Source organism: Bidens hawaiensis, unplaced genomic scaffold (genome assembly GCF_021521415.1).
Source record: "Bidens hawaiensis isolate Kalapana, Puna unplaced genomic scaffold, B.hawaiensis_p1.1 tig00059767_1, whole genome shotgun sequence".
NCBI classification, from domain to species: domain Eukaryota; kingdom Viridiplantae; phylum Streptophyta; class Magnoliopsida; order Asterales; family Asteraceae; genus Bidens; species Bidens hawaiensis.
The window spans coordinates 63,188-84,689 of record NW_027500745.1 but is presented as its reverse complement, the minus strand read 5'-3'; the positions used below and the strand labels follow the sequence as shown (position 1 = coordinate 84,689).

Here is a 21,502-nt window from a genome sequence, read left to right as displayed (position 1 = left end):
AACTTAAATGAACATCAAATAAAATCAAACATTTTAAAACTAACACTAAAGAAATGCACGGACCGAAACGAACAAGTTCAAAGTTGCAATATTCTAGAACGGTTATACGGCCCTTTTGAACCAACACATTTTTAAACAAACCATTCATCCGATCGAATTTAACTAGCATAATGCACTTTCATCATAAAGCAATAATGCCCGTCTTTTAGGTGACCCGCACCCATAATATATCAAGCTACCAGTATTATTGAAAGCATAAGTTTAACATTAAAAAGCATCAGTTGTCGAGTTGCCTACTCCTCAACATTTACCAGTTCATACTCCATTGAAGAAAGATTGTTGTCCTCTTTGACTTCAAAAGTAACAGAATCAGTCACCTCGATACGACCCCACTTGTCAACTGCAAGCCTCATCGACCCCCTTGAACATGTCGATCTTTCCATTTCGAATGATGACACCAGTACCAGGTTTCATTAGATCAACTGCAAAAAGATTGTTTGAGCTTACTCGTTTTGACTTAAGAGTGCTTGAGCTTGGCTCGTGAGTTGTTTTTTCAAGCACTAGTTTAGCTTGTTTATTATTTAATTTATATACATTTTTAATTATTAAAAAAAAACTTTTAATAAGCTTAAGCTCCGCTTGAGCTAGTGTAGTACCTTAAACGAGCCAAAGCTCTGCTCGGAGTTCGCTTGTGCATTGTAAAATTAATGCATAGAAGTCTGAAAAGTAAAAAACATAAAAATACGCAAAGCTAGAGCTCGGCCTCGATAACTAAACAAGATTTATTTGAGGCCTAAGCTCGGCCCGTACTCGAAGACGCATGGCTCGTTTCAAGCTCTTTATATATCCGAGCTCAAGTAGCTCGCGAGCGACTCGACTCTCGTTTCAAGCGTTTTATCTATCAGAGCACATGTAGCTCACGAGCGGCTTGGATCGTTTTCTCCCCTAGCTAATAGACTATACCTTTGCAACTAAATAGGTTCATTTGACCCAAAAAGTCAAATGCGTACTTATTTTGACTTAATGTTTTCCACTTTGACAAGTTGAGAAGGCAACAATCAATGAATCAATTTAATATATCAAAAAAACCATAAGGTTCCTCATGGAAATATAATTATAAATTAGCTAGCATCTTACAGTAGTAATACAGTTCAATGTTGACACTTGATAGTCAATAAATTTTCAACTAAAGAAGTTCATTTGACCAAAAAAGTCAAATTTTAACTTATTTTGACCTTCTTTTCCTTCTCTTTGACAATTTGAGACAGCAAGGCCTGGTGCCTGGTGGTCAACCGACCCCGGCCCGACATCCTGATAGACCCAATTTTTTTTTAAATTATCTGAATTTTTTTTTAAATATCAATGTTGTAAAAATCGGATTCCAAGGCCCGACTAGTTGGTCCTCGGAATTTACCTTGGAAACTTTTTCCAAGTCGGCCTGGATTAGTCGGAGGTGGTCAAAGTCGGTCAAAACTCGAGTGAGACGGGCTAGGAATTTCTAAAAGTCGGTAAAAAGTCAGTAAAAATTCGGACAAAAAGTCGGGCTAGGCGGTCAAAAGTCGGGCTGGGGTTCTGTAAAAGTCAATTAAAAGTCATTCAAAAGTTGCCGAGTCAGCTAGAGTACCCTTTTGATATGGATTATGCTTATTTTGACAAATATATAATATCCAAAAATCAATTTTCTTTGCATTTACTATGCCCGAGTATTCTCTGAGTACTCCAGTACTACCAACTCCCTAATCGGCTGCCTAGGGTCCCCTAGCGAATTTCGCAACCTTGAAAAATATGTATTCTTAATGTTTAAATCCAAATATTCAACTAGTTTAAGGCCCAATTTTCTTTTTCACCTTTAACCCAAAATTTTTTATTATTCTCCCCTGTGAGACAGTAACAGCTAACAACAAGCAATTAAATTTCTAGGGCTTACAAAAATTAAACTTCTCATAAATATCTTAAACTTTAAAACACAACGAACAAAAACAAACGTTACCTTGATTGTTACGAGCAGTAAACAAAATAGTACCCGTCTCATCACCAACCAGACACTCAGCTATCCGAACATTACGACCACCAACAAAAACGTTACCAACTCCCTTCTGCAACACAATCTCAGAGCTAACAACCTTAGCAACAAGTGTTAAACCGGCTGTTCCCGGCTTCAAGTCACCAACTTTAACAAACACCGGCTTTCGAAGCACCGGCTTGGCCTGATCAACAGCCGGTTGTTGATCATTTGAGGTGCTGCTAGTAGCCATTTGATTGGATTATAATTTTGGTTTTGGGTTTTAATCGTTGGTTGAGTGAGTGGACTGCATATTTGATGATTTGTTGTTACGCAAATGCTATTTTGGGAAAGTTTTTGTTTACGAATCTTTTGGTTTTGCATGCTGTATTTGGATGTGTGGGCCTTGGTGGGCTTAAAGGCTTATGTTAGTAATTATTGGTGTACGGGTTAATGGACCAGTAGGATAATGATGATACAAAGTGGTTGAAATTAGAGCCTTTGGGGCAGGAATGAGCAAAACAGTTATTGATATTGATTCGGTACAGTAGCGGTATTTTATGAAATTTGCAATCAAATACTGGTAATGGTTAGTATTGGTACCTGCTTATCTCTACTTAGAGGTGTGAAAAGAAACGGATTGGGCCTGCCAACCTAGTTTATAACCCGACGGGCTTTAACTAGAAAAACCCGGGTTGGTTAAAACCTGTTTAGACCCAGCCTAACTCGCCAGCTCGTAGTCTTGTTCTAGAAACCGATTTTCGACTCATGCAAGTCTAGAGAAATCTACACTTTGTCTGCCCCTCAAAATTTAGGGAATGGGGGAAGGCCGAAGGCGTCGAATGCCATAACTAAGAGCATTCTCAGCCTATTTCCTATATTTTTGTGAGAGGGTTTTGTAAATTATATGATATGGTTATGAGTGGTTGTGAGTAAAGAAGAGAGAAAATGTTATATAGGAAAGTTAAATTTGGGGTTTTATTGTTCATAACTTATAATTTGTTAATATTTTCTAAAAGTGGTTGTAAGTGGAAAAGGCAGAAACGATAATGATAAATGTATAGAAAATATTATTTAATTAAACAGGATAGAAAAAAAACAGTGATTTTTAGTGTAATTATATGATATATATGGATATATAGTAGGGAATAGGTTGGGGATGCTCATGTGAACAAAAAATGTATAGCGTAACAACTACAATAAATTAACATTATAGGTATAAATATTAGTAAATGTCATGTGAAAATGTAATTTGTAACATGTTGTTATGGGGCCAAGTGAACTCTACAGATAGTTATCGTACCAAGTATGAATGATAAACTTTCCAGACTCCCTCATGAATTTGTCTTCATTTCGCCGATATTTGGTTAATGGAACAACACCTTTCGCAACCAATGCGGATATGAATGTGTCAAGGATGTTTTAACAAAAATTGAAGATAGTGACAAGTTATTAGATCATTGTTGATATCGAGCCATGCCATCAACAACTTTGCTTCTTCCTCGATCGTCCTTGGTTTGTGGAATCGTTGCATATGCCCGCTCGGTTGACAATGTTGTTTTGATTCATAGGATTTAAACATGTATGTGTTGTGTAAAACGGGGGTATTATTATTATTTAATTAAATAGCCAATAGCTAGTTTTGTAGAGTTGGCAACAACCAATATATTTTTCTCTCTCCGAGTTCAACAACCCGCATAAGTTACTTGCTGTGCTAGCCTGCTAGGTTTACTCTGAAACTCGCATGGGGAATGAGTAGGGTGCCCGTCCACCCCGAGAAATATACATTTCACTGTTTTCTCATAATTGTCATCCATGCAAAGGAAATCACATGTATATCTATGATAATTATGGAAATTAGATGGCAATTATAAACTAAAGTGAAAGCTCGGTAATCATTACCCTTATCGTGAGTTCGTGACCCATTTATCTAATCTCTAGCAATAACCATGGGACAACATCTTCGACCATGATTGCGCGCAAATGATGAAAGACGACCTCAACGTCCCTATAGAACATTAACCCCAATAGATGACGTGTTACAATTACAAAACGCCACAATAAGAATAATTTCATAATCACAAAAATAAATTTAGTCCCATGGTTAATTAAGTACTTCCAAAAGGACTTAATTAAATAATCAACACAAATCTACCATACATAGAGGAAACGCATAACTTAGTGATCTAGTGATATGATGATTGTTTTCACAAAAATTAAAATAAAACCGAGAAATATATAATAATGCTATAATAAATAAAGTATATATATGTAGCAGTTAATTTATTCCTTATTTGTGGCCTAGTTGTAAGAGGCTTGAGTTCTCCAGTGGAGACTCAAGTTCGAATCCCACTTGTGTCATATTTGCGTGGATATTAGCAATGAATGATTTGAGCTAGGCCTTGTGCAAAAGGTTGTCAATTCGACTCTTGAGCCCACCCGGGTTTTTGCCCGCCGTGTGTTACGCCGGAGAGTTCTGCTCTTGTGGTGGCACAACGGCTGTCAAGTGGCAGTCGGCGGTATGGTTTCCCGGGGGAACACTCAAACCAAACTCTGAAACCAGCGTGGGCCCGGTTAAAACAACGTAGTCTGGCCAGAGTGGGGTATCAGGGCTCTCCAATGTTGAAGAGTGCGGTAACTTAAACATAAGAAAGACGCCGTTCTAAAAAAAATATACCAGCTAAGTTCATACAAAGTACCCAAAACTTCATACAATAATAATTAAAATTAATACGTATAATACAATTAGTAATTAAAATTAATACGATTATACAATAATTTACTGTGTAATCATTATTATTTATTACCTATTAATTATAATTTATTATTATAGAGTTTCCGCTTTGTTGTGTATTATTTACTTGATCCTCTAGAGCCAAAAGGGAGGGTACGTACGGTTAAGTTTCTTTGAGGCCAAAATTCAACTAACACGTAACATTAATTTACATTCACGCATTTGATTAACAATGAATTGCAGGCCATTGGCATTCTTGATAAGCTTGCCGTTCGCCTTGATTGCCGCCGTTTTGTCCATCATCGGTGCCATTGTGTTTGTCATTGGGTACGTCATAACCTAGCTAGCTCATTTTATATATATTGATATATGACGGTTCTTGATTAAACACGGTAACGAAAGATGGCATGATTCAAATGTTGTCGATTCTTGAATATTCTTCATCTGATTACAACTATCTTTAAATTTTTTGGATCGCGTGCATGCAGCCTTTTAGGATACCATAATGTATCTCTCTATATACACACACGTTTATTTCCTGACCGAAACGAAGGAGAAAAACATATAATTTTGGGGAAACCACCGAAAAGAATGAAAATTATTGTGTTTGTTTTGATAAGAAAAAATGAAAATAAAATAAATTTGGGTTAACCAGGTAGTGCTCATGTCAACCTGCAACGTGTTTGGGTTCACATGTCTCACATGATTTTTGAGTTTCAATTCGTGTCAGGTTGGAAGTTCGTTCGTTTATTTAACAAATAAACAAACACTACCCATTAGTACTGTTGACGAACCGAACGCTCTTGAACCATTCGACAGGAAGTTTGAATATTTAATAAACAAACGAACTTGAACTATAAAAGATCTTGTTATGTCATCAACGGTTTTTCGATCATTTTTGTGATTGGTATTTGCTTTAGAGATAATATTAATATTAGTGACTAATAGAACAAAGTGAAATGCAGGGTGGTGGTGACTTGCATCTGCCCGTGCTGCATTTGCTGTGCTCTACTTCCAACTCTTGCGGTCGGCCTTGTGAAGTTGCCCGTCGATGTTGTCCTATGGTTCATTGATTTCATACCTTGCTGATCATCTCACATTCAAGCTTATGTTATTAATTGTTTTTTGTTTTCCTGAATTTTTAAACAAATTCAATGTTACATGTATCATTATTAGTTAATAAGAAGGTTACTAATAGACAAACAAATAAATTTGGATTGAACTCTTGAAATATAATTAAAAAGATGTATAACATAAGTATTGGACATATATTATTTGTATTCAATATTCATTTTGAATCATCATTTTGTTAGATGCATGCACCAAGATATGGAGATGAACTAAGGGCGGGACCATGCACCCCTCCAAGTTGACACCTATCTTTAATTCAACATGCATGATATATGAAAGGACGAATATTAGAGGTTAAAGGGTGGTCGATCGACGACCTAGCTGGTAGAGTAATTGGTTAGATCGACGACGGGTTTGAGATATAAAGGGGTCAGGTCAAATTAACGAGTAGTTGAAACAAGTGTTTACTTGAAGTTGCGAGTTCAAGTTTCATTTGTACTAGTATATCGTATATGTTTAGGGCGCGTTCGTTTCAAATAATGGAATGGAATTGGAATTTGCATAAGATTTGGAATTTGAAGTAATTGGAAGGAATTGAAATCTAATTCCATTCTTGATGTGTCCGTTTGACAAATGAATTGTAATTGTTTTTTTTAACGAGGATAATGGCGGAAACATTTTAGTTTTTTTTTTAGATTTTTTGTTTTTTATTTATATTTTGCGTTATGATTTATTATTATTATTTTTGAAGTTTTTTAGGGGTTTTCCATTAAGTTTAAAAACCCCTCAAAAAAATATCTAAAATAATAATAAAAAATTCATAACTCAAAATATAAATCAAAAACAAAAAAATAAATAAATAAAATGTTTTATTCATTGTCCTCTTTCAAAAAAAAAACTTGAGAAAATATTCCAACGAATTCACTTGAAATCCTTTACATTTTGGAAGGATTTGTAATCCCTTTATTTAAAGAAATTTGAAAGAATTGAATTCAAATTCCAATTCTAATTCTTTGACGACCGAACACACGAAAATGGAATTAAGATTCCAATTCTAGCGAAATAAACACGCCATCTCATGGGATTTTAATTCTAATTACTTTGAATTTTGTAAAACGAGCACGCCCTTATTGTCTAACAAAATATTTAGTTGAAAATTATTGAACGATTTAGAAGAACACAAGCAATAAACTAGAAAAGTATATTTAAAAAAGGTTTCACTTCTCACAAACATGTAAGATTATGTCAAGACTAAAATATAAATTACAATGTGTATTTCATGTTGAAATAACAATATCATTATGTGTTTATTTCATCTCATTAGAGCATTCTCAGCCCATTCCCTTAAAATATATGAGGGAGATTTGTAAATTATATGGTATGGTTATGAGTGGTAGTAAGTATAAGAGAGAGAAAATATTATAGGGGAAAGTTAAATTTAGGGATTCACTGTTCATACCGTATAATTTTTTTAATATATTCTAAAAGTGGTTGTGAGTGGAGGAAAGAGAAAAGATAATGATAAAGGTATAAAAAATATTATTTAATTAAACAGGAGAGTAAAAAAAACAATGATTTTTAGTGTAATTATCTAATATATATAATAAAAGAATATCACTTGATGCCACTTGTCACTCTAACAATGCTCCTTACCCCTTTTCAACCCATTTTCATAATGTGGGTTTTATTTCGGGTCCTGTATCTTTTCTGACCCTCTAGGTTGAAAGAGCTTGGGAATGGATCTAGATCTTGATAACAACGATGCACATGTTGATTCACCACCAACACCAGCATCAGTCTTATTACCCGCCGACGGTGTAGAACTTCCGCCCGGTTGCTGATCTACCCCACCCCCTGCACCATCCTGGTCATATTCATTATTTTTCAATTTCTTCAATTTATCTTCTTTGCATGTCAGTTGAAGAATAATCTCCTCTTGTTTGTCTAACCTCTCCCCCTGAGCGGTAACAAGGGCTCGAAGTTCTTTATTATCACGCTGAGCTGTAAGAAGATGTCTCAGTAAGTTTCGTTGCGCTAGCTCATGTGCAGCTCGATCTGCTTGCATTTGTGTGTGTTGTAAATGCAACAGATTCATCATATGAAACCATTGAGCGTGAGGAGCCATAAGATAAAAATTAGGATGTATTGGTTGCATAGGACCCTGAGGACGACTGAATGTCATAAAGGAATGCTCAGGCCTCTGCAACGGTATAGGTGTAACAGGAGTAACAGGTGTAGTTGGCTGCGGTGTAAGCATCTGTGTCAATACATTATGTAATATATCTCCAAACTGAATATCAGGCCTCATAGTAGTAAGAGTTAGAGGCATTGGAGACGTAGGCATTTGCACAGGTGTAGGAGAACGAGGAAAATCTGATATAATATTAGGAGTAGGAGATCGTGGAAACTGTGCACCTGGAACTGGAGAAGCAGTAGAAGAAATAATTGGAGTAGAAACAGCAGTAGAAGGTACAAAAGGCTGGCTTGGTATCTCAATTCCCGAACCCCTTCTAACTCTTTGTTTCTTGACTTTCTCCCCTTCTTCTGTCATCGGTTCTTTACCTTTACGCTTACGCTTCTGTTCATAACTTAACTCAGCTTGTGGTCCTGGACCACTATCACCACCATCATCATCATCATCATCACCATTATTACCATCACCATCTTCACGTTCCGAATCGGAATCGTCATGAATCCAACGATCATTAGATGGCGCGACATAATCAACATCTGCTAAATGACCAATCAAACGTTTTACCTTGGTCGATCTTCCAAACTCTGACCTCTATAAGATCTCAACCGTCTCATAGTTTCTTCGTTCATATGTTCTAGCTTCATAACATCAGCTTGATCTTTCTCCAAGTCTGGCACCAAGTCATTGATCATCATTTGCAGAAAACGAGGATACATTAAGAATTTGTGTCTGCTGGTGATATTCTCCTTCAGATGATAGTAAACCAATTCAGAGAAATTGAATGGTTTATTCAGCACTAGGGCTACGAAAGCAGATTGTAACATCACCCTACACTCGTCGAAACCTCCTTTCCGACCACCCAGGCAATGTATAAGAACATGAAGCAGATACTTGTATTGTTCACACAAGTTCGCTTTGTTATACATTGATTTACCTAAATCTCCATTATACTTTACTCGGCCGAATAATCCTCTTATCAATACTCAATTGAACTCACACCTATCATCAATAGTATCATGAAAACCCAGTGAGTCTCGAATAACTCCAACATCTATCACAACCCGCTTATTCTGAACAACTGCTTCAATCTGATTTTCTGCTTCATTAAAGCTGGCAGTATTCCAGAATTCCCTAATAATCTTCTGATATACAACTGTTCGGGTAGAGATGGCCTTGTAGATTCTCGAGCGGATGAGAAAACGAATCATACCCCCAAAGATAGGAGTATCTTCAAAATTCGGCTCTACAAATGCACATATGTTGTGGCTCTTATTCCAAGACAGTGCCATATCTATTGAAGAACAAACATACATTATTAAAATATTCCAAAATAATCAACATATTAACGAATGACTATCACATTCGCTAAAAACTTTAAACGAATGTGACATTCGTTATACATTTAAAAGAGACATTCGTTAATCATTAACCTATTCGTTACAAGTAACGAATCAAGTTTAACGAATAACTCAGATTCATTAGAATCATTTAACGAATCAAATCTGATTCGTTATGAAATTTACCTATCCATTCGTTATTTTAACGAATCAAATAGTTATTCGTTAACCCATTAACGAATCAGACTATCATTTGTTACACCAATAACGAATCATGTGACATTCGGTATAAAGATAACGAATCAGACTCAATTATCAATTTGACTAACCCAGGAGTCAAATTATAATCAATTTTGACTAATAAAAGTTAAAACCGACGATATGCATCGATTAAACTTTTGATATTCCAAACATTCCAAACATTTTAACAAATAATCAGACTAAACATGTTCGGAAATCAGATGTAAGTATGTAAACCAATGATTTTTGGTCTAATGTTGATTTAATTAAGAATTTCAGTCACAGTTAATTCATCGTTGAATATTCATAGCTTGATTAAAGCAATTAACACTCAAACACCAATGAAATTCCATGAGAATGGTATGGTTATGATCGCCATTACCTGTTGAAGAAAAATAGATCAATCAATGAATCTAATATGCAAACAATGGATTCTGATAAAATTTTGGCAGAATTTCGTTAGAGAAGACAATGTAATAGGAATTAGGCGAATGAACCGGCATTCGTCTAACCTAGGGATTATATCCAATAATTTCACATGAATCGAGGTCATTCGTTCAAAATTTGAATCCAATAACTTTTGAATCTCATTCGTTAAAAATTTTAACGAATCTTCTCTCATTCGTTAAATTGTTAACGAATAACTAAGTCATTCGTTAATCTTTAACGAATAATACATTAACCATTCTTATTCGTTAAGTGTTTAAACGAATGTCTTCCATTCGTTAAGCACAACGGAAGCGAATGTCTTTATAACGAATGAGAAACTCATTCGTTATGTTTAAATAACGAATGGCTTTACATTCGTTAAACATGTTAACGAATCACCAAGTTCCTTAGCGAATGAGACAAGATTCTCATTTTAAGGAATTAAATAATCAATTAAATCCAAGTTAGGTTTTAATTGCATACATTAAAATGCCTGATTACCGTGAATCGGTAATACTTAACTTAAACGGATTTTTACATTAAAAACATCAATTATTACCAATTGAAAATACGTTAAGCTCGATTTAACTTAAACTTTTTTTTTCGGGGTTTAACTCTTTTTCCTTTTCTCAATGATTAATTCACTAGCTTGGCAAATTGAAACTAAAGCAGAAGAATATAAACTCTTTTTGTATATTTTGAAAATTTTCAAGTAGCAAAGAACTAAATACAGAAAATGAAAAGCAGTACGTATTTTTCTGAGTTGAGCAGGGAATCATATTGACTAATAACGTCCTAGACTACACTTCAATTTTGACATTATTATGCACGTAACCCAAAGATGATTGTAGATATAATTGTCCACGTTAAACTTTAGACAGATCCGTCCGTAACTTTACGATACAACTTAAGGTTCAATTAAGCATAAATCTTATGTGGAACCCACCGGTCAGACACAGTTTCATATCTCTATACATTGAATTTCACATGTATGTTTTTCTTCTTTGAATTGATTAGCTGTGACTCATACAAAAATAACAAAAGGAAAATAAAGTAGAAAGTTAAAATTTTCCCTTAAGATCGGTATTACTACACGCAGATAAGGTTCCATTTTAACAAAAAATAAAAAGATAAAATAAGCAGAAGTTGCAAAAAATCTTAACTCTCAATTCGGATAATCCCGTATTATCTCGCGGAGAAAGTCCAAGATTTTATACGAAATACCAAGAAAATAAAGCAGAATATCCAAATTTTAACCCTCAGGTCGGATAATCTTATCGCGCAGGAGAAAATCCAATATTTGAATAAAAATAAAGAAAAAATGAAGTTGAATTTCTTTGCAAAATTAACGATAAAACAAAGCAGAATTTTCTTCAAAAAATGAATGTATGCACACACAGCAATCTTTAAAGCTTTTTGATACTTAATACAGATATTAACTATGCATCAAGATGTAACACCACTAGTTTGGCAAGCATTTAACTTTATATCTTTTCAGCACTTATGCGATCTGTTAAGCCTATCATACACATCATACAATTGATCTTACGGCACTTTTTAGTCTAGTTTATTCATGTGTTAGGTCCGCTAAGTCAATGTACTATCATTTTCCTTTTTTTTTTCAAAACTCAATTTTGAGGAGCATTTTTCAATGTTTTTGGATTTTTCAATATTTGAATGTTTTTGGCTTTTATAGAATTTTTCTGTACAAACGAAACCACACTATTTTTGTATTTTTCTATTTTCTCCCACTAAAAACAGTAAAAAAATGAAATAACGAACAAAACAACAAAAAAATGATCTAACCAAGCTTTTGAATTTTTGTGAAAGATTTTAAACCATTTATACCAAGCAAGTATTGAAAACGCGTTTTGTCAAAAGCTTTAGTATAAAGGTCAGCCTTTTGAAAATCCGTATAAATTTTATCAATTGATATTAATTTCTTTTCATAACAATCACGAATAAAGTGATAACGGATTTCAATATGTTTTGTTTTTGAATGTTGAACCGGATTTTTGGTGATAGAAATTGCAGCAGAATTATCAATAAAAATAGGAGTAGTAAGAAACTTCAAACCGTAATCCCGCAAATGTTGCTGGATCCAGAGAACCTATGAATAGCAACTCGAGGCCGCCACATACTCAGCTTCGGCTGTTGAAGTTGAGACAGTTGTCTGCTTCTTACACTGCCAGGAAACAAGCCGGTTTCCTAAGAATTGACATCCCGCCGTGGTCGATTTGAAATTGATCTTGCAACCTCCATAGTCCGAATCAGTAAAGGCGGTGAGATCAAAGTTGTCGTCTTTGGGGTACCATAACTCGATGTCTGGAGTTCCCCGCAGATAATGTAAGATACGCCTTACTGCTGCCAGGTGAGTCACTCGGGGACTCGATTGATACCTAGCACACAAACAGAGAGCAAACGTAATGTCCGGTCGAGAAGCAGTCAAATACATGAGTGATCCAATCATAGCTCGATATAGGGTCGGATCTACAGTATCCTCTAATTCATCCGGTGATAAATTGTGACCCACAGGAAGAGGAGTAGAGGGAATTTTGCCATCGGATATCTTGAATCATCTCAAGACATCGTTCACATATTTTGTCTGATGGATAAAGATCCCAGCATCAGACTGGTGAACTTGCAATCCCAGAAAGAAACTCATTTCTCCCATCGAACTCATCTCGAATTTTGTCTGCATAGTTTTCTTGAAGTCTTTGCATAAACTATCGTTTGTCGAACCAAAAATAATATCGTCCACGTAAATTTGGACGAGGAGTAGAGCAGCACCCATGTTCTTGTAAAATAACGTACAATCCACAGTTCCCCTTTTGAATCCACTTTCAATCAAGTGATCAGCCAACGTGCTATACCAGGCTCTCGGGGCCTGATGCAAACCATATAGAGCTTTGTTTAAACGATAAACACGCTCAGGAAAGTTTGGATCCTCGAAACCAGGAGGCTATTTCACGTACACTTCTTCATGAATTGCTCCGTTCAAAAATGCCGATTTTACATCCATTTGATAAATTTTGAAGTTTTTGTAGGCTGCATAGGCAAGAAATATTCGTATAGCCTCAAGTCGTGCCACCGGAGCATACACTTCTGTATAATCTATGCCTTCCTGTTGATTGTAACCAAGAACAACCAAACGCGCCTTATTTCGCACGATAACCCCCCGATCGTCCTTTTTGCACTTAAAAACCCATTTTGTAGGAATCGCCTTTTTAACGCGATCGGGTTTGTCGATTAAGTCCCATACACCCAGTCTTACAAACTGTTGCAGCTCCTCATGCATAGCTTCAACCCATGATGGTTCCTTGAGTGCCAATGCGACACTTGTTGGTTCTATCTGTGATAAAAAGCAGGTGTATTGTGCGATACTAAGGATACCCGAAGAGTGCAAATCCGCATAAGCACAAACAATCGAATCCTCAGTAGGAGATACATTATGATCAGATTGATCATCACATATGTTAGCCAATTGGTGCCTTGTGCGAACCCCGTCGTTCACATCACCAATTATCTGATCCTGTGGATGTTGCGAATGAATCCGTAAAGTAGGATTCGCAGGAACAGATACATTACTACCTAAATTAGTACTATTCTCCTCCGCATTGTCTAAAGAGACAGATGATGAATCATCACTGATTAGAATAGGTTCGATACGTTCTTGAGCATCATCTACCAGTATAGACGATGAATCAACAAAATCAGCATCATCGGAAAATTCAGAAGCATCGTTTGACGTTTCAGATACATTAGGAGAGTCACTTGCATCAACCGAGGAAAACCTTGGACTTGGAAGACATTGATCCTCCAAATACGATCTAACGAGATCTTCAGGTATATCTGTAATTGTTGATGTAAATGAATTAAATAATCGTTCATAATCGAACATCCAATCGGGTCCTGTACCAGTTGGTGGAGTAGTATAACTTTGACAATCAACGTGATACCATTCCTCTACGCAACCAGAAGAAAGATTGAAAACCCGTTTCTTCGGAGAATTATAACCCAGGAAATAACCCTCAAAAGCTTTCTCATCGAACTTTCCAACATCTTTCTTTAACACAGTATATGGACACCCAAATGGTTCCAAATACTTTAAGTTCGGTTTACAATTATGTAGAAGCTCATAACTAGTCTTCTTGAGCTTCTTTACCGTTAGTACGTGATTCAATGTGTAGCAAGCAGTACAACTTCGTTCCAGAATTGAACAGGTAGCTTTGAATCAGCCAGCATTGTACGTGCAACTTCAATCAACGTACGATTCTTTCGTTCAGACACACCATTTTGTTGAGGAACATAAGGTGCACTGAATTCCCGATGAATTCCTTTCTGAATATAGAAGAAATCCAATACATTATTCCTGAACTCAGTTCCATTGTCACTACGAATTCGTCTCACTTTCAGGTTGTAAAGTGATTCGATCTTTGTAATAAGGTTCTGAATTAGCACAGGAGTTTGATCTTTCGATCCCATAAATAACACCCACGAATAACGAGAGAAATCATCCGTCACAACTAAACAATAAAAATCTCCAGCAATGCTAGCACGGTTCACTGGACCAAAGAGATCCATATGAAGTCGTTCCAGAGGAGTAACGATATCGTTTAGTGATTTGGTCGGGTGAGATTTCTTCTTTTGTTTCCCCTTCTTGCATGCGACGCAATGATCATTAAATTTAAAGTTCTTGAGGGACGCACCATTCACTAAATCATTTGTCATCAAAAAGTTCATTTTTCTTAAGTGAATGTGTCCCATGCGTCTATGCCAAAGAATAGAGTCTTTCTCTGTTGCTTTAGACACGAAGCAAGTAGATGAGGGCGAAACTTTGAAATCGTAACTCATGTCAAGTACATAAATATCATTTGATCGAGGTGATCGTATGACAACTATGTCTTCTGGAATTTTGAATCCTGGTTGAAGAATAACACATTCCATGTCGGTAAAAATGGTGGTAAACTTCTTATCGCAAATCTGTGAAACACTCAACAGATTGTGATCCACCTTTTCACAATAATTAACCTTTTCAAACGTAATTCTACCGTTTGAAACTTCTCCTTCTTTTGTAATCATCCCTCCTTGATTACCAGCAAACGCCACATAACCCTCTTGAATATCTTTAATTTGTGCAGAAGGTCTATGTTACCGGTTATATGCCGAGAACATCCGCTATCCAATATCCATTTTTGAGTTGATACGGACCTAGATGTACCCTGCATAATCAAGTAAAATGATTAGTTCAAAAAGGCAGCCCAAGCCTCAGTCTTGGGCTCTCCCTTTGAAACCTTTGGAGAACTTAATAAATTAACACACATATTCGGTAATTTAGAATAAGTGACAGTTTTCTTAGATTTCTTCTTAAGATAACCATCACGGATTCTTCCCGAATCTGTGTTTGAACAAATGGGTTGAGCACGGTCAACACATGTGTTCAATACATTAAGTGCATCAATCCGAATGACTTTCCTCGGATTGATGTTTGAATACATTATCAAAGAATCATCAACTTGATTTTCTTTTATATTAGAAAAATCATTCATTTTGCGAGTTGAATAATTTTTGATATTTTCGATCTTTGCTTTGCATCGTCTTGAAACGTGACCCGGTTCACCACACTTGAAACATAGTCGAGAGTCTAAACTTCGTTGTGATGATGTACCGGTCGGTTGTGATAACAAAGTTTTCAGATTATCAGATTTAAGTGTCTCAAAAGTGACCTTCTTGGATGACTCATGTTTTAAACCCTTCTTCGTTTTGTAAAATTCAAGATTTGTCAAATTCGATGAATTTTCCAAACCAGACGATTTGATGAATTTTATAGGTTTAAAAACATTTGTTTTTTGTTTTTGAACATTACTAGTTTTTTATTGAAGAAATTTCCTCTCAAGTTCAGTCATTTGAGTAGTTTCATCTTGAAATACACTTTCAATCAATTCTGGTTTAAGAAGATTCAATGGAACTTCTTTGTCTGAGAACACTTTTGAGAGACCTTTTAATTTAAATACTTTTCCAGTTGAAGTTTTCAGTGGAGGATTAATAAATTGCATTAATTCCTCATCAGATACTGAAAGCTTGTCTGTGGAAGTTACATTAACTTGTTCCTTTGGAATTACTTTAGGGAGCTCGTTAGGAACACTTGAATTGTTTAAAGAAACATTTGAAGATTTTGCATCATAAACAACTTTTTCAAAATCTTCTGGTTCACACAGAATGTGATTATCAATTGGAATGTCCTTATTTTTAACAATCACATCTGTTTCAGTCAACTCCTCAATTGAACCGTCTATTTCATTTTTGGTAAACACCTTTTTGCTTTCAATAATAGCTGGTTCACGAGTTGGTTCACATGACTCAACATTTTCAGGTTTAACAATAGGCATATTTAAAGAATTTTCTGCCTTAGGAATGCTACTGTAATCCTGATTAAATGGAGGAGGAATTTCGACGTATCCCAAACCTGCTTTTCCGTTCTTTTTGTGTGAATGATTAACCTCAATTATCTCATTCAAAAGAAAAGTAGAATCTCTGAATTTACTGAGTTTATGATTTAATTCCATTTTTTCTTGTTCGAGTTTGGAAATGCAAGTTCGAAGACGAAGAATCTCCTTTAAATGTTGATCCACTTCAATAATTTTACAATGGATCTTAGCTTTAAGATCATGATTACTACCTGATAATTTCTGAATTTTCAGATTCGTTTGCTCAAGCAATTTTGTCTTTTGCTTATAGCATTCCTTGATAGTAAAGTAATCATTAGTAAATGTATTGTTTTGAGTTAATGCTGTTTCAAGTTTGACTTTTAACACAGCACACTCAGAACAATTTACATTAATTTGAGGTGTAGGACATACCTCATCAATCTTAGCCATGCAGGCATAAGATGCAGTTTCTTCAGGAGATGATTCTGCAGAAGATGACAGAGATTGATCACTGTCAGTTTCCGAGTCAGAAGAATCACTACCTTCTAATACATTATCGCTACTTGCATCCTCAAACTTCTCAACAGGCTCAACGATAGCAACGTTTGCCTGGTTTCCCAATAAACGCTGAGACCAATCAACTCCATCATTTACCAATAAAGCTTGAGTAACAGGAGATTTGTCTTGATCACCAGAGGCAACAGTGTTATTTTTATCTCCTCCAGATGAAGACTTTGTAGAAGCACGGTCAGAATTGCGTGAGCCAGAAAAATCTTTCTTCGGCTTGTCACACTCTTTGGCAAAATGGCCAAATTCACTGCAATTATAACATTTGACTTTTAATTTATCAAATCCAACCCTTTTGTTCAACGTGGGAAGATCTTTTCCCGTTCGTTGCATGAATTTTTTAACCTTTCAAACAATCATGGCCATGTTCCACTTTAAATCCATAAGCTCAAGATCATCTGGGTCGATTTGATCATAGTCCTCATCTGTGAGATCACTCGTAGCAAGCTTACTTCCCACCAGTTGTTCATATGAAGTCATGAACGCACATACAAAAGCGAACTGTTGTTCAGCTTCTTGTAAATTAACCTTGGGTAGGCTTGAAGTATGAGTATTTGAGTTTCCAGTTGCACCACTCACCATGAAACATACATTAGGAGAATTGTTTACGTTAGGACCCTCTTGAGATTGAGCAAAGAATGCATTAATAGGCACTGAGCTTGTTGCATTATTTGCCGGTAATGCACCAACATAAAGTAACGGATTCTGAATTGATGACTATTGATTTTGATTTTCTTTCAAGGTAGATTGACATTTAAGATCAAATTCCCTTTCTTCGATCTTGTTAATGAATTGTACAGCAGTCAGCTCAGGTTTCTGAAAGAAACCGTTCTCTTTAAGCACGAACAAAAAAGTTGAATAATCTGTAGGTAAAGCATTCTTTAAAGTATCAATCTTATCTTGTTCAGTTGGCTCAAGATCAACAGATGACATCTCAACAATCAAATGGCTGAACGGTTGATCATTTCTTCTACAGTTTCGTTTATCATCAGGATAAAATTTCTGAATTGAAATTTCACCAAAGTCTTCTTGCTTTCGAGAGTATTTCCCAAACTTCTCGTTTTCAAGGTAGTAAATAGTGAAGCACAGACTTTGATCGTACTATATTGATGAAAAATATGTTCCGGTAAATCTATAGTGAGTGTAGAATATGCTTTCGTTTCACTTTCAAAGTCCTTCAACTCATGTGTCTCATAATCCTTAAAAGGTTTCGGAGTCCAACTTGTATTGTCATTACCGATCAGTGGTGCAGCATAAACATCATCAAGAAAACGAACACTGCTAGGATGCACGGATCCCAGATGTGCACGGAATCTTGGTTCCCAACGGGCAAAGTCCGATAGTTTCAACAGCTTGGGACACTTATTGTGACTGCCAATCTCGTTATCCATCGTCAGCATCTGTTGCAATAAGACATTCTGTGATGCTAAAGCATAATAAGATGAATTCTGAGCAGCCATGATAAACTTCAGGGATTAAAATTGTCAAACTTTCAAAGTTTATTCGTTTACTGTTCACACGAATGAACCAGTAACGAATGGGATATTCGTTAAAGATTAACGAATGGAATATTCGTTAAAAATTGATACCTTCAACGAATGGGATATTCGTTAAAAATTTGTTACTTTAACGAATGGGATATTCGTTAACAAATTTATCTAACGAATCAGGCTTAACGAATAAGCTTAAACGAATCAGGCTTTAACAAATAAGATTGAACGAATAAGGTTTGATCTTCACGAATAAGATTGAACGAATGAGATTGAAGTTATAGCGAATGAGTGGTTAGGTCTTAGCGAATGAGTGTAACGAATCAGGCTTCATCCTAACGAATAAGACTTCATCTTAACGAATCAGTCTTCAACGATTCAAACTTCCAATTTCAACTTCCAACTCGTCTGAATCTTACTGAAACTACTTAAAACTTCTATCAAAACAATCCAAAACCAAATCCGAACCTTAATTGCCTAATCCGAACTCACAAACACAGAACAATCTGATTCAATTCCTCATTAAACACAGTCTCTGTTTCTACAATTTCCAATTTACCTTAAAACTCAATCAATTCATAACTCAATCAATTCATCATGAAACGAATTAAGTGAACACACTTAGATCCCTAAGCTCTGATACCACTTGAAAGAGCTTGGGAATGGATCTAGATCTTGATAACAACGATGCACATGTTGATTCTTATACGATTAGGCTTTGAATACATTATGTATGTGTAGTGTGTGAATTGAGAGAACAATCGGACAGAGTAACGAGAGAGAATTGGTTACTGAACTGAAAAACTTGAAAAACTTTTCTTAATGAATAAATTACAGAATATATATATAGGGGATGACCACATTCGTTAACTTAACAGTTAACGAATGTGTCATTCGTTACATTAAACCATACGAATGAACTCCTCATTCGTTAATACTTTAACCTATAACGAATAGCCCTCATTCGTTATCTCATTCTTTAAACAGGGTTAACGAATGAGCTTACAATTAGACGAATGTGTTACATTCGTTACAGGGTAACGAATGTAACATTACATTAGAGCGAATGACTCATTTAGCCATATTTACATTAAGACCCCTATACTTTAAACTAATTACATTAATGCTCTGATAAAGACTGAGACGTACAAAACGTGTATCAACATAGGTTATTGTCAAACCTATATATTGTTATAACCCCTTTTGTTTACAGTCGCCAAGTCGTAAAACCTCGGTGATTCCAAACCCTAAGTTCGCCTCTTTTGTCCAAACCTCTCCCAATTTCAAATGTAAATCTCGTGAGTTGCTCACAATTGATTGTTTTGATTGTCGATTGACATCAATTACATTTATTTTGGAATCAATTAAGATTTATTCTTCTCTATGCAAAACTATATGTTATGCAAATTCGTTAAGATTTACACCTTAAATATAACCAAAATTTAAATGTTTTAAATTTATAATATTTATAAATATAACAAAAATTCTCTTAATTTTATATATTTTAAACAATAAACCATTATTGGTTTTAGTTAAAATTGCGTTTTAAGTTTAAAGACGACAGTTTCACCTTGCAGTATGTTTCGCAATGACCATAAATAAAAACCATGGTCAATCATACGTGGCCTTATCAAGAGTTATAGACATGGACTAAATATTTTGATTCTCGATAAATAATGTATATTGATCAATACAACCACAAATATAGTGTACAAGGCAATTTTTACTTATTTGTAGCATATTTGTATAATGTTTGTTTTGTAAATTCTGTAATTTTAATGTAAAGTGTAATTGTATTAACAATATATGAAAATTATGTTGTTGACTTTATTTCGCTTAATGATTAAGTTTAAAATTTTCATCAATTATCCGTGTAATACACGAGTCTCAAACTAGTATGATATATATGGATATAAGGTAGGGAATGGGTTGGGAATGCTCTTAGTTGTTAGTTTAAAATCTTTAGTGTATGTGTCACGATCATAAACATCGAGAAGTCTATCGTATTGCAACACTGCTAAAAATGAGTTTCATGACGTTCGATCATCATGATTAAAATTCTTTAATAACTGACGGGTTAATGAAGATTTTTATGAAGAACCAAAAACTAATTTAACAAAGAAAATGTAGCACTCGTCGGTAATCACATTATAATTAGCGTTGCTAAATAGCCGTCAATGTAATCTATCTGTAATTTGTTGACAATATGTCAGAAAACACATCTCAACTTCTGTGCTAGATGCCTAAAGTAGTGATTGGTAATCTGTCGACGATTCGGTGATTTTTCGACAAGCAGTCGTTAGTGATACGCTACAAGAAGCGTCTCAGCTTTGATGTCGACACAATGATCGATAATCTGTCAATGATACTTGACTACATGTCCCTTTCCAAACGGCCATTAGTGATATGTCGAAAAAAGCACGTCAGCTATGCGCTGACACAGTGTGTCATTAATATTACGTGTTCCATGATCACTTAAAAATTTTTTTTGTCATTTAACTTTTATACCCACGTCATGTTTTCGGTCAGAGTTTCACGAATGAGCTAACAATAAGACACATGTTCACCGAATAATTTCTAATAAATAAGTTTTTCTCTGAAACCTCTCTATTTTTAGTGTACGCAATTTGGATGTTCCTTGTAGGAGTAACCATCAATTTGAGTTTTCACAATCAAAGTGCTTTTAGAAGTTCATTGATGACATGTTGATCGCATGAAGGAAAACATGTGTCATGTGTTTATACCTACTAGGCTACTATCCAAAGATATAAGGATAAAACACATATGCAAATCACACGTTGGCTGTTGCTATCAAATTAAACTGAAAGCCGGTATCCCTTTCTTCCTATATAACTTTGAGTCCTTAAGATGTGTCTCTATGTGTGAACCATCAATACATTAATTGCAATATATAGAAAGGTTCAATATATGAATATAACAATGTATTGTGATATTCATTCACAATTATAAAGAGCATAAGTATCTTAAGTACATGTTTTCATTCATGATT

General features: G+C 35.3%; 1 pseudogene; it reads right to left on the bottom strand.

The window, feature by feature from the left end:
* Positions 1-204: 204 nt before the first annotated feature.
* On the bottom strand, positions 205-2,255 carry LOC143602749 (uncharacterized protein At4g28440-like; annotated as a pseudogene).
* Positions 2,256-21,502: the final 19,247 nt, after the last annotated feature.